This window comes from Ochotona princeps, chromosome 11, assembly GCF_030435755.1.
Source record: "Ochotona princeps isolate mOchPri1 chromosome 11, mOchPri1.hap1, whole genome shotgun sequence".
Classification (NCBI taxonomy): domain Eukaryota; kingdom Metazoa; phylum Chordata; class Mammalia; order Lagomorpha; family Ochotonidae; genus Ochotona; species Ochotona princeps.
In genome coordinates, this window is record NC_080842.1 from 23,600,518 (window position 1) to 23,614,900 (window position 14,383).

A 14,383-nucleotide genomic window follows, 5' to 3' on the forward strand; every position below is an offset into this window, starting at 1 on the left:
TACTATCATCTAACCTTTCAAATATGCCTAAAGGTCAACTTGTACTCTTCTGTGACATCAAAACTGTTGAAAGGTCTTGTAGATGGGCTTTTTGTACCATCAGAGTCCTGGAGGGCTGAACGAGACCTTGGTGAGTGGCTGGGCAGGATAGAGTTCTTCGTAAGTGGAAGCAGCCAGCAGGGTCATAACCTGTTGGTGCCAGGGCAGATTTTGACATACTATGACTAATAGGTGAAAGTGAGGCAACTGGCTTGCCTGAGGGTTGACATGGAAATCAGCCTATTTGCAATATAAAAGCAATGGTTGACTTAGTGAGTAGTTAACCTCATTTGTTTAATTATCACTCATAGTTTCTCAAGGAAGGCCCATTTTCAAATGCATTTTCCTTTCTGTTATAAATTATTGTAAAGAGGAAAGAGTACAAATGATTTTTTTTTTTTACAAGAATCCTGTCTATATGAGGCCAGGCTTTCTGTTCAATATCATGACCAAGTAACACAAAAGTGCTTTTTTAAACTAGCAGGATTCTAAGACATTAAAATGTGACCATTTGAAAGAAATGGACAGAAAACTTCCTTAACTCTATTTGTAAAACCCAGTATACATTTTTAAACAAATTTAGTCTTTTAAAAAATTTTGATTCAATAAATCTGACATAGTTTTTATGTACAAAGTATTGAGCTGAACAATCTCACTATTTTAACATAGAACTTGAATTTTCATGCAACCCATTTTCTAAATGTCATGAATAATCCTAGATATTTTCTTTAGCGATCCAGCATCTTTCTTTAATGACAAAGAAGAAATGACTCTGATATAAGCATATAATTCCTCGTAGGATTAGTTATAAAACATAAGGAAGTTGTGATGCTGTAAGGTTAGGATAGGGGACTCCTCCTCCTCTATCTCCTCACGGTAAGCCTTTATACAGAGCTTCCAGGTTGCCTGGGGCTTTCTGGCATGGAAATAGATCCTTATACAAATGGACATAGGAGTCCTTACTAGAACAACTGATTTCTCTGCTTCCTGACATTTTCTAGAAGGCAATAGTGAAACTACAGAAGCCGGAAGTTGTTCTGAGGATACAGTGAAAATCTTCTTTCAGACACACAGAAAGAGACTTTACATGGAAAAGAGACTAAAAAGTGTAACGAATTCTGTTTTTATTCATTCTTGCTTTGTTTAAGCGCAGTGAGCGCTGGTGGGAAGGATCATTGTATTCAGAGTGTCTGGCACACGCAAGGCTTGGCAGAGCTTGCCACACAGTTAGCTGCTGAAGGAACAAATGAATGAATGAATGACCTCTAAATGTGAGCTGGCTGTTCTAGAAACAGGATGAACACTGAAAGCTTGCCAGTCATTGTTGGTTGCCTCATTTGAATTGTTTCCTCACTAGTTTAAGGGGGCAGAAACGGGGGTATCTGCATCACGTCACTAGATGGTCCCCAGACTCCGCCAACAGATAAGAAATGTCAACAGCTGAGCCTGGTAGCTTTCAAAAATAGCATAGTTGATGAAACTGGAAATTTAGGTGCCCACGGGAAAGAAACCATTTGTCTTTAGTCTAGAAAAGAATAAACTGACAGTGGATAGTCCTACTGCAAGATGTAAAACATTTTTTAATATCCATATGAGCAAGCGAGTACATGTCACAAGAACATGCTTCCTTCTCAATACAGCACACGTAAGACCAATGTATTTTCAGCTGTCCAGGTAAATCGTTTAGCAGACTTGAAGACTAAATCCAGGTGCTGTGTTGCTTTAAGATTCCAGGCGAGCTGGTTTTATGTTTTCAATCCTGCTGGTAGTTCTCCTCAAAATTTAAGCGAATATTTATACAATGAACCAAGTTGCCGTGGGTTTCCTGGTTGCCCCCCTCCATCACTAGCAACCCCCTGCAGGGTGGGGGGTGGTAATTCTGGCTAGGCATTTTCATCTCATTGCGAAGTCTGACTGTTGTTGATGCTGAAAATAGCTCAAACGCTCCCAGAACGGTAGCACCACCCAGCAGCCGGGATTCTTTCCCTCTCTTACTTGCCCTCTCTGCCTTTTTTTTTTCCTCAGACACTTGGATTGGACTTAATCTTAAACCTCTGGAGTTCAAGACCTTTTAAAAAGGGCTAAATAAACAATCTCTACATGTAAAAGGCCACTGACTCCTACTTCCTCTGTGGAGAGCCACTGTGGAACTCAGCTGCCTGTTGGGTAAGGTTTTTATTCTGGAATTATTTCATTGTTTTTCGATTCGCTCATGATCAATGTTTATCAAAACAACTTAATGATAGTGAAAATCAGGGAGGGCTACGAGGAACGATTTCCAGGTAAGGTAACTACCGTGTTCCAGAACACAGCGGTAGCATCTGAGTGTTTCTGCGGCTGTAATTTTAAACTTCGCTCAAAGCTCTGTAATATTGACCTGCAGTAGACCTATGACTGAGCGTGGCTCAGAGCTCTAATTAAGCCTCACTGCCAGAGCAGCCAGCGGCCTTTCAGACATAATAATTTTGTTGTTTAGACTGCGCTCTTATTTTTAACATTCTAAGGATATGTTTTTTAATAGGGTAAAAAATGCAAACACCTGAATAAAGGAAATACATTAGTAATTGTTCCTTAAAGGCAAAAGTTACACTATTCTCTTCTTTCATCACTACTTTGTCAATGGCTAGTGTGGACTCAAGACAGACATTTTCCTGGGCAAGGGGGCAGGGAGGGAAGCACGGAGATTTTTTTTTACATCTTTGTTGTTTATGTGACTCGGCTTTGAGAATTCCTTACTCAGGTTGAATCTTTCCTGTGCTAATTGTTGGCCAGGTGCATTTGCTGACAGGTTTCTCTAACGTGACAAAAAGATATTTTGGATAGTTTTCCACTCCTCCCCTCTCTCCCTTCTTTTGCTTGTACTTGACATTTTGCAAAGTACTTTGATCTGTGGACTTTAACTTCAAACAGCATTTACTTTGATTGCGGGTATTTACTATGTTCAGTTAAAAGCCTTTTTTTTTTTCCTTCTTGGTTTAATGCTTTGATAGTGTTTCTTTTAAATAATTTATTGGGGCTTTGCTCTTTCTCACAGATGAGACTTCTATGAGAAAACTTAGCCAAGAGTAAAGGAGTTTCTGGCAAGTTTTTTTTACCACCTAGACTTTGTGTCAGCTCACTTCTCCCTTCCCAGCAGATGTCTGAAAGCGAGCAGCAAATGACAGCATGCAGAACCCGGTTGGATTCTGTCACCCCCTCTCTTGAAAGTCCTGCTTCTCAAAATTACAAGGCACAAGACATGTGCCTTATTGCTCTTCTTAACATCAACACTAACATCCTGCAGGTTTAGATTCTCTTCCCTCTTCCCCAGCAAAGGAGCTCATTGCTATCACAAACCACGTGTCAAAAGAAAACATGCATTTTAAACTCGTATTGATTTTCTGTGTAACCAAGAATGTTTTAAAAAGGAAAAAAAAAAAAACACACAGCAAACCTCAGTAGTCAATGGTGTGTCATAATAGTAAAATTTCTGCTGTGTGAGGGATAAAGGATGAAAAAACAAAGAAAAAAAACCTGTATTGCGTAAAATGTGCAAATTATTCCAATTACTACTCATTCATCTACCTGAAACTGTTCTCTTTAGTAAAGCTCATTTGTGTTTTGCATTTGTTTGCTAAATATTTGTCTTCTGTCCCAAGTTCAGGGCATTTTTAAGGCCCTAAGCCTGATACTACATCTGATGTTGCCCAGCAGAACTGTGTTCCTGTGTGTTCCGCTGAAGGTAGCAGTAGAATGCGTCTAATCCTGTCAGGAGACAGTTGAAGTGCCAGTCAATGACAGTGGTTCCATCAGCTGCCACAGTCTGATTCCTGTACTCTGCACTTTGCTGGAATGACAGGAAGCAAGTGGCCACAGGACCAGATTTCAAAAGGGTGGGAGCTGTGGGGAATGCAGTGGGAGAGATCGCCCCCACCCCCACCCCGATCCTTAGGTTAGGGACACATGCAATATGAGCTCTAGACTGCGTGGATACAGAAAAATCCATGTGGGCATTTGGTGTAGCAGTGGACCTCACTTGAGATGCCTCATCTGGGAGTGCCTCAGTGAGAGTCCCCCTCCTCTCCTGATTTCCAGTTTCCTGTTAACGTGCATCTGGGGAGGCAGCAGGTGATAGGGGAAGTAGCTGAGCACCTGCCATGCCTGTGGTGGATCTAGGCTGAGTTTCAGTCTGGCTCAACTCAAGCTTTGGTGGGCATTTTGGGAGTGAATCAGCAGAAGGGGAATCTCTGACTTTCTGACTCTTGTCTTTTTGCCTTTTAAATAAGTTTAAATAAATATATTTTTTAAAGATTTATTTATTTTTTATTACAAAGACAGATTACAGAGAGGAAGAGAGACAGTGAGGAAGATCTTCCGTCCGATGATTCACTCCCCTAGTGAGCCGCAACGGGCCGGTGCGCGCCGATCCGATGCCAGGAACCAGGAACCTCTTCCTGGTCTTCCACACGGGTGCAGGGTCCCAAAGCTTTGGGCCGTCCTTGACTGCTTTCCCAGGCCACAGGCAGGGAGCTGGATGGGAAGTGGAGCTGCCGGGATTAGAACCGGCGCCTATATGGGATCCCGGGGCTTTCAAGGCGAGGACTTTAGCTGCTAGGCCACACCGCCGGGCCCCAAATAAATATTTTTTAAATGTTTAGAAAGCATGAGATGTTCAGTCTAATTTTTTTTAAATTTCTAAAACATGGCTAGTTCCCTTCCCCACTTCAACTTCACATTGTAAAGAGTGTTTTAATCATCACATTTTTTGTGTACAGTCAACATTTTAAATCCTTCATTTACGTTAGGCATGTACTTTCGGTGTCCAGAAAACTCTCTCCATCAGTACTCGGAAACCTTGGCTCAGCAGTGTCAAGTGCAAAAGTAGCGCTAAAGGCACTACAAGTTGAGTTGCAAAATCAAATGGCACAAAGACCAAATCCATTCAGAAAATGGTAGACAGCATTCTGTTGCCTTTACACCGCCACCCCCCGCAGCTTCTGTCCACAGCTTTTTTCTCTTGCTTTTCACCCCTTTAATTTTACTTTGAAACCTTGGATTGTTTGGATGTGAAACTCAAGGAGGAATCCAGCCAAAGCCATTGAGTTTCACACAGGTTCCACATGAAAGAAGTATTCTACCCAGGCTTGCTCGAAACTTGGCCCATGTTTGCCAAAGTTTCATGAATGTCAGTGAGCCCGGATTTGAAACATAATCCAAAGCCAGGTGACTTCTGGTGGCTTTGTGGCTGGCTTCATTGTATAAGTATGGAAACTGTCATACAAGGACATTCCTTATTTCCATACTTTTTACTGTAATTTGATGTGGACACATTTTTTTCCTCCAATAAACTGCAATTTGTTTTATGATAGTTTAAAGCCAAGTTCAATCCTGATGTGAGTTTTTATAGCTGTGGTATTTAAGCATTGGCAAATAGAAGGCTACATTTTAAATTCCAACACAGTCTAAACCACAGTGGTGTGAACATGTTGGCATAATTTAGCTGAAGGAAGGAAGTCCCGGGAGAGCCATGGAATGTGTTTCTATGCTTCAATTTACCCCTGTGCTCATGAGGAACAAACAGTAACATTTTGTCCAGGTCTATCCGCTTGACAGTGTGCCTTTTGTTCACTCTCTAAAGGTGGTGTCAAATATATTGCTGGAAAAATAATAAACTTCCAGATTTCTTGTCACCTGTATTACTGGTGTACTCCTAGAGCACATTGTAAACATTGAAAAGTTCAGTACTATGACTTGTGATATAGTGTATATTAAGAATAAATGAGTACCTAGCAGAGATAATAATCAGAAAAGCTTGGAAGCCTAGAGCTGATGTATGTGCTAACAGTCAAGGGGATCAGGTTGTGAAGTGGTGCGTGTGTGTGTGTGTGTGTGTGTGTGTGTGTGTGTTGGTGGGAGCAGGGCAGGTGGAGACGTGGAGAGGAACAGAGGGGAAAAGAGGATTTGTCAGCTTTTTCAGCAAAACTGTCACATCAAAACAAAAATAATAAAATGCAGAATTTGAAAACATTCTTCTCTTTTGTTGATCATATAAATTTGTGTTGACTAAGCACTGGCATCTTTTTGGTATTGTTTTTCTCATTAAATATTCCCAAGTATTAGGATTCCAGCCATAGTAAATAACATACAGTTAAAATATGACCAATTCGGAGAGACTTAAAAAGTTGTAGATGAATTTACATGAGTCAGTCTCTGAAAAATTTGATGAGCTCATGGCTACTATAAGTTATAAGTCACCAAGAAAGCTAAGATTCAATTTGTCCTTTTCTTAGGGAGAGGATTTCTAAACTCTCCTGAAGAATTGTCATAAAAATAAATCTGTAACCTCGATAAAGACTTAAGCAAATTAAACTTGAGATCTGTAGTGTACACATACTAAAAAATGAATTTGTCATCAAATTTCATGTTGAAAATTTGATAGTCATATTTCTGTTTTGTCAAAGATCGAGCTTTAAGATTAGCAGGGGGACTTGCAAAATAACCATGGTTGATCCCATCTTTGGGTAAAGCAGTTAAAAATCAGCAATAACTAACCTGGAGATCCTGAACATGGGAGCTTTATTTTAACAGCAGCTTCACCATTCAAAGGATAACATCTATCAGTGTATCTGATTTTGATGTCCCCAAATTGAGTATAATAAACAGAGAAAAGGAAGATCCCTAAATGGAGACTGTAGAGAAAGCAAGAAAAAAATTTAGAACCTCCTAAAAGGAGATTCTCCCCATCATCCGTTTATTTGTTTTCTAGTGTGAATTATTTAAGTCATTAAATTCAGCTTTCCTATTTTGCACGCAAAAATCTTCTTTGAATTTTAATACAAACTACATTTATAACTTACATTGAAATAAGATATTCATTTTAATTTTTTAAATAATTTTTTTAGATTCATTTTAATTTAATTGGATAGTCAGATATCCAGAGAGAAGGAGAAGCAGAGAAAGATCTTCCATCCTCTGGTTCACTCCCCAAATGGCCACAACGGCCAAAACTGAGCTGATCCAAAGTCAGGGGCCAGAAACTTCTTCTGGGTCTCCCCTGTACATACAGGGTCCCAAGATTTGGGACCATCCTCCACTGCTTTTCCAGGCTACAAACAGGAAGCTTGGTGAGAAGTGGAGCAGCCAGGACACAAACCAGCACCCATATAAGATCCTGATGCTTGCAAGATGAGGACTTTAGCTACTAGGCTACTGCACCAGGCCCAATATTCATTTTAACTTTTTACCCAATGGTTTATTTTAGAACAACTTTAAATTTACTGAGAAATTATGATGGGATAACAGTTCTCATATGCTCCATACAAATGTTCTTCTGTAATTAATATCATAGATACCATAATATATCTTTGTTAAAATTGATAGGTCCATATCAGTAGATTATAATTAACTAAACTCCACAGTGAGCAATTCATATTTCCGTAGTTATCACTGAATATCCTACTTCTCTTCTAGAGTTCTGTAATACATTTGGTCAATTATATTTCCTTAGGCTCCCCTTAGCAGCAACAGTTTCCTTTCCTTTCCTTTTCTTTCAGATAGCCTTGACAGCGCTGCAGGATGTTATCAGGTGTTTTGGAATACCTCCCGCTATTGAAATTTTCCTGAGATTTTCTCATGATTAAATTGAGGCTCTTGGTTTGGGGATGGAAGCCAGAGATAAAGTGTCATTCTCACCTAATGATATCACAAGTACACGTCGCCAGCACGACAGGTGATGGTGGGTACTGACTTTGCCCGTCTGGGTAGTGTTTGTCAGATTTCTCCACCTATAGAACCACTCTTCCTCTCCATTCTCCCGTTGGATTCTTTTGGAGACAGCCAGTATGCGCAGCACACCCTTTAGGACTGCGGAGTTGCACTCCTCCTTCTTTGTGACGGAGCACAGAGCATTTACATAAATTAGAAATTTTTCTGCATGGGCGATTTCTCTATTCTCCCCCATTTTTCTAAATGTAATAACTAAAGCATATCAATATGAACACATGGACATTTACTTTATACTTTGAATTATAATTCAGTACTAGTTTATTTACATTTTGGTTCAAATTGTTCCAGGTTGGACCATTGGTAAGTGAGTTTATTTAGTGATTTACCCTTTGAAAAACTGATTATTTTGAGTTTTTTTTTCTTTGCACTGTAAAATGTAACAGGCCTATTTTGTACAGTTTCTGTCTCAGTCTCCAAATGAGCTATTTCTTCAAGCAGTTCTAGTCACTTTTATTTAAAAAGGAAAAAAAAAGCTTTGGCAATCAAGATCAGGATAATCTTTTCAATTTTGAATGTGACCATATTGTTCAATTATTTTTGACTTGAAGAACATTTTATTTTTGAATTTTCATTCTGAAACTGATAATGCCTTCACATGGTAAAGATAACTTTTTCCACCTTTTCAGAATAATGAGACATATGTTGCTCTTGTATAAATCCTTCTTTCATTTTGAAAAAAATTAATTAAATTTTAAAAAATGTATCATTAATTTTGGTGGGGCATTTAAAATCTTCAACGTAGTCTTTAAAACTGGAATGAAAAAAGATAGAAATTTGTTATTCTTTAAATAGATGTGAGAACCCTACATTATTTTGATCAGTTAGAATCATTATGAATATGCATGGGTTTCTGTCATCAAGCCATCTACAAAGAACTGTGCCATATGCAAATCAGTAGTCCGATGGGAGAGTATGATACACACACCTAAGCTGTAATCTTTAATCTAGAGAATGGCAATGTACACATCCCACTACCCTTGAAGTACAGGGCTTGGATTGGCAGCTCAGTATAAAAGTCACAGGAAAATTAAAGGTATTATACAGGAAAAGCTGGGTTGGAATTGGGACTTTAGATTAGATGGTAGGTATTTGTGTAGAATAAGATGACTATGATCAAGACTCAGAAAAAATTCAGTACTCAGAAATCATCCAGATGTTCTGTGATGTGGAAACATAAGGATTCCCTAGTGAAAATATGTTGGGTTTCCTTCTATTTATTGAGGACAAAAAACTCGCAACCAGACTCATGTGATATATTGTTGACTGATCTTCAAAATGCTCAGACAGATGAAACACTGGGCATCCCCTATGGGGACAAAGATGAAAACAGAGGAAATGAGAAAACGAAGTGAAAACAGTTAAAGAGTATAAGGCAATAGGGCAATTCATTGTTATCTTTAATCTAGGCTTTATCCTAGCAAATTAAACTGCCAACAAACAGCTGCACCTGTAATTTTATTTAATGTTCAGTATTGTCAGAAGTAATGGTTGGTATTTTTTTCCAACAAATGCATGCCTGTTTTATTTTCAATAGTTACTTTGCTTTCTTCAATCAGTTATTTTAATGTAGGCAGGTGTTACAGTGAATAAAGGATTGGTCTTTCAGGCAAAATATTCCCTGTTGTGCAGGTGGGTGCAGATACGATATGTCGCTATGTCATTCTTTTGTTTAAAAATGTTTATTGATTTATTTGATGGAGAAAGAAGAAGAGGGCTCCCATTTGCCATCTGCAAGGCAGATCCAGGAGCTGAGAACCCAACTAAGGTCTCCTGCATGGGTGGTAGGAACCCAATCACTTGAGCCATCACCACTAACTCCCAAAATATGCAATTGCAAGTGTCTGGAATCAGGAGCTGGAGCAGGTATAGAACTCAGGCACTTGGACAAGTAATGCAGAAGCCTCATTTTTAAAATATATATTTATTTGAAAGAATTACGCAGAGAGAGGAAAAAAAGAGAGGTAGGAAAGAAGGCAAGGAGGGAGAGAAGGAGGCAGCGAGAGAGACATCTTCCATTTGATAATTCAATTCCCAAATGGCCACAATGGCTGGAACTAAACACAACCAATAAAAGAAATAGTTTTAAATAACAACAAAGTTTTTTTGGACCTGTGCAGTAGCCTAGCAGCTGAAGTCCTCACCTTGCAGGCATCAGGATCCCATATGGGCGCCGGTTCTAATCCCAGCCACCCCACTTCCCATCTAGCTCCCTGTTTGTGGTCTGGGAAAGCAATTGAGGACCTCCAAAGCCTTGAGTCCCTACACCCGCGTGGGAGACCTGGAAGAGGCTCCTGGTTCTTGGCCTCAGATTGGCTCAGCTCTGGCTGTTGTGGCCATTTGGGGAGTGAATCAACGGATGGAAGATTTCCTCTCTGTCTCTCCTCCTCTCTGTCTTTCTGACTTTCCAATAAAAATAAAACAAATCTTTTAAAAAAAATGGCAAGTTTTTTTTTTCTTGTGTCTGTACTCTTCTGAAAGAAAAATACAAGCCCTATTGGGGTGAGAATAAAAGAGGGCAACATGAATGTGCCTGTAGTATGAGTACGACTGTGCTAACTAAAATAATCTGTCAATATCCCAAATGCAATCAGATAGTGAGTCAACAGTTTCAACATTGAAAGTACACTCTTAGGCAATACAACATTGGAAAGGATGGAATAAAAACACTTGTTTTTTATTCTATAGATAATTTGATCCTGATTGAATCTAGTTTAACAGACACACTTTGTCTCACATGTTGAGATCTACCTCTTAACAGCCACAGCTTGTAAACACTCATCTGAAACAAAAGTGGCAAGTTATATGCTATTGCGGTATGCTTGATAGCAATAAAATTTTTATCTTTCTTAGAGTAAATTATGTTTTGATATTAAGATTTAAAAGCATTGAAGGTTGAAAATCATTTTTGTATACATCAGCATTTTTATTTCATATTTCCTTTTTTTCTGACCCAAGATTTTGAATAACCTAATAAAAATGTACATGAATAGTTAACAGAGACCATTTCATATATTTTAATGAAAACTATTGTGTGTTATATTTAACACTTCGATATACTTATCAATTTGAGAATCATCTTACCCATAAATCAGAAGGAAGGCAGTTATGAGATTCCTAAGAAAATCAAAATAGTTTTTTATTATAGAAAAAATTTTAAAGATTTATTTAATTTTTGTTGGAAAGTCAGATATACAGAGAGGAAGAAACACAGAGAAAAAGATCCTCCATCTGTTGATTCACTTCCCAAGTGGCCGCAACGGCTAGAGCTGCAATGAGCTGAATCCAGAAGCCAGGAGCCTCTTATGGGTCTCATGTGCAGGTGCAGGGTCCCAAGGCTTTGGGCCGTCCTCAACTGCTTTCTCAGGCCACAAGCAGGGAGCTGGATGGAAAGCAGGGCCACCCGGATTAGAACTGGCACCCATATGGGATCCTGGAACAAGGTGAAGATTTTAACTGCTAGGCTACTGCACCAGGCCCGAATCAAAATAGTTTTTAAGTCAGTACAAATAATTTGTTTTAATGCCTTAAGAAATTACATTCCTCATTGGGCAAAACACTGTGGTGAGGATTTTTTTGTATTGCTTCAGAAATTTCTTTTCTAAAAAAACTCCTTCCACCATTGTATATGAATCATGTGGAGTTTGACTTTATACTCTGCCTGTACTCCAAACTCAACTAATAGAGGAAAACACTGATAAAATGCAAAATAATCTAACAAGATAAAAATTTGAAAAATTAAGAATCACTTTCAGGTGTGTGTTGTGGTATAGCATTTAAAGGTATTGCCTACAGCACCATCATTCATCCTCTAAGGGATCCAGTTCTTGTCCCAGGTTCTTCACCAATCTGGCTCTCTACTAGTGGCTTGGAAAAAGCAACTAAAAGTTGCTTAAATGCTTGGGCCCCTTCAGCTCTCTGGGAGACCTGAATGGAACTCCTGGCATCTGGCTAACCTAAAGGTTGTGGCCATTGGGAGAATGGACTGGAAAATGGATTTTCTGAATTCTCTGTGTGTGTGTCTCCCTCTCTGTAAACAAATCTTTTAAACAAATCTTTTAAAAAGTGTATAGAGAGTTGTCTTTTTAAAAATAATTACTTTTAGGGCCCGGCGGCGTGGCCTAGCGGCTAAAGTCCTCGCCTTGAAAGCCCCGGGATCCCATATGGGCGCTGGTTCTAATCCCGGCAGCTCCACTTCCCATCCAGCTCCCTGCTTGTGGCCTGGGAAAGCAGTCGAGCACGGCCCAAAGCTTTGGGACCCTGCACCCGCGTGGGAGACCAGGAAGAGGTTCCTGGTTCCCGGCATCGGATCGGCGCGCACCGGCCCGTTGCGGCTCACTAGGGGAGTGAATCATCGGACGGAAGATCTTCCTCTCTGTCTCTCCTCCTCTCTGTATATCCGGCTTTCCAATAATAAGAAAATCTAAAAAAAAAAATTACTTTTAAAAAAGGATCTGTTGAAATCTCCACAATAGTGTCAAGAAATATACGAACTAATAATGCTGTAATTTAGATATTTGTTGAATTTGGGGTAGGAAGGAGATTCAATTAGAGAGATCTATGGAGGGCTTTATTAGAGAAATTTGTGCAATTCTAATCTTTTTAATGATTGGCTGTCTGGGGAAAAAAAGCCTAAGTGAAAATATTTTGCCTCTAGATACATTAAGATATAGTCTAAATAAAGATTGAAGTAAAATTACATAGCCCAGCTTCGGAAATTTAGAGAAAAGATTAACTTTTTACTTGAAATAGCCCAAATTTTCTGAAAATTTCCAGAAAAAATGGTCCAGTAGCTGATGTAATGTCTGTACTTAATATACTTTGAGCACACCCCCAAAATTTTATAAATGGTAATTAGAAAAAAAAACTTCATTCATGACTAAAGACTTTCTGTAAAACTACATTCAAGATAATTTTTATAGTGTGCGTCTTTCCATATATCTTTGCTGTAGAGACTCTTTAAATAATCAAATGATTTCTTACTACGCGTTAAGAGAATTTGTAATGAGTTGATTTCAGCGGTGAATCACCATGCATTTTCTTACCTCTTTAGAGGTATAATAGACTGCAAAGAAATGCTTCTTGCCTTAAGAACACTCATGCAATAACTTAAGAAGAATAAATGTGCTATTTTCTTGCTTTAAGAACACTTCTGCAATAACTCATGGAAAATGACTAAGATGTACGGGCCATTTACTTGCCACAGGTTGAAGTGATAATGCAGTTCAATATGTACGTGTTCCTACCACATAGGACTGTGTAGAGCCAGGACTGCCTGTCATACAATACAGAGATACTACACTTTAACTTCACACATTTCTTCTAATCTAATTTATTCAGAAACATTAACATATGTACATCTGTTCCTTAATATTTACACTTGACACTTCTTTAATTTCACAGAATCAGAACTGATCAATTTTCACTGCCATTTGGTAGAAATCAATGTTTAATGTGAAAATTTTTATTCTGATGAATTTTGTATTTGTTTTGCCCATGAAGTCATTCTGATATGTTAAAATGAAAAGGCTGGTAGACTTCACCATCTTTTCTGAAAATTTTGACAGAGGATGGATAACATTGAGTAGGTTTTTTTTTTTTTCACAAGTAATTTCATTTGCAGTCTGAAATAATTTCAGTGCAAGCCAGAAGTCTTCAGGGTTTAAACCATTAAGTTCAAAGAAAAGGTATCTTCCCTGTTTCCAGGTATATTTATATATTATACAGTAGTTGTTATTTTGTTTGTTTTATTTAGCTGGGCTGAAAGTTAAATCAATATAAGACAGATCAACAGAACCCAAGTTTTCAGAATTTAGAAATAAAGACTTCAAAAACATAGCTATAATTCGACACTTATATACTGAATCAGACAAGGAATAGTAAATCAGGAAAATGTGGCAAGACCGAAGAGCTTAGCCTCGGGTGTCTGATTGGGAAGAGAAGTAGCTAGGAAGGTGAGACGTAGTTTAATAGGCATGTTTGCACATATTTCCCTCATTTCAACTTCTGGTCCTCGCTAATAAAAATGATACTTTCCCTTTGGCCCAGGGGTGACATATTTCACAGGGCAATGCCATATGCTTTGAAGAACCAGAGGAAAAGTTGGAGTGATCTTCTTATACCTGCTGTTTTTCAAGGATCTTTAACCTAGTCAATATGCCAAAGGGGCATATGTTAGGTTAACATGACATGAACTCTAGCACATAAAGTCATGAAGATACATATGCACAAGGAGAGATTGGTGCAATTCTAATAAGTCAAAAAATAGTTGCTAATCTCCTCATGGCATGGTTATTAAAGGTGAAAAACAATATATTAAGTGATGTAAAATACTATTTGGAAATGAATCCAAGGAGGAAAGGCTCTCGGATTGCCAGTATTAGTCGCTGGTGGATCCCTGACTTGATTTCTTCTTTGCTTTTTGTGACACTGCAAGCTCCTGATTTTCCTTCGATTTCTCTGATTACAACTTCTGAAGTCCGCTTACAGGTGCCTCTTTCTTTGCCTGACCTTAAATGCAATCCCTAGAGTTCTGTCCCTGTGGTCTCAGTCTCTGTCATCTTCCTTGAGTTCACCTATTTCC

General features: G+C 38.7%; 1 protein-coding gene across 12 annotated transcripts in view; it reads left to right on the plus strand.

The window, feature by feature from the left end:
* The window catches only part of SORBS2 (sorbin and SH3 domain containing 2), a 188,267-nt gene that overhangs the window by 26,434 nt on the left and 147,450 nt on the right, over positions 1–14,383 (plus strand). For all 12 annotated transcript variants that reach the window (XM_058669909.1, XM_058669899.1, XM_058669900.1 and 9 more), the window contains exon 2: positions 2,065–2,210. The gene's annotated coding sequence lies outside the window, so the exon portion shown is untranslated. The remainder of the gene's footprint in view (positions 1–2,064; positions 2,211–14,383) is intronic.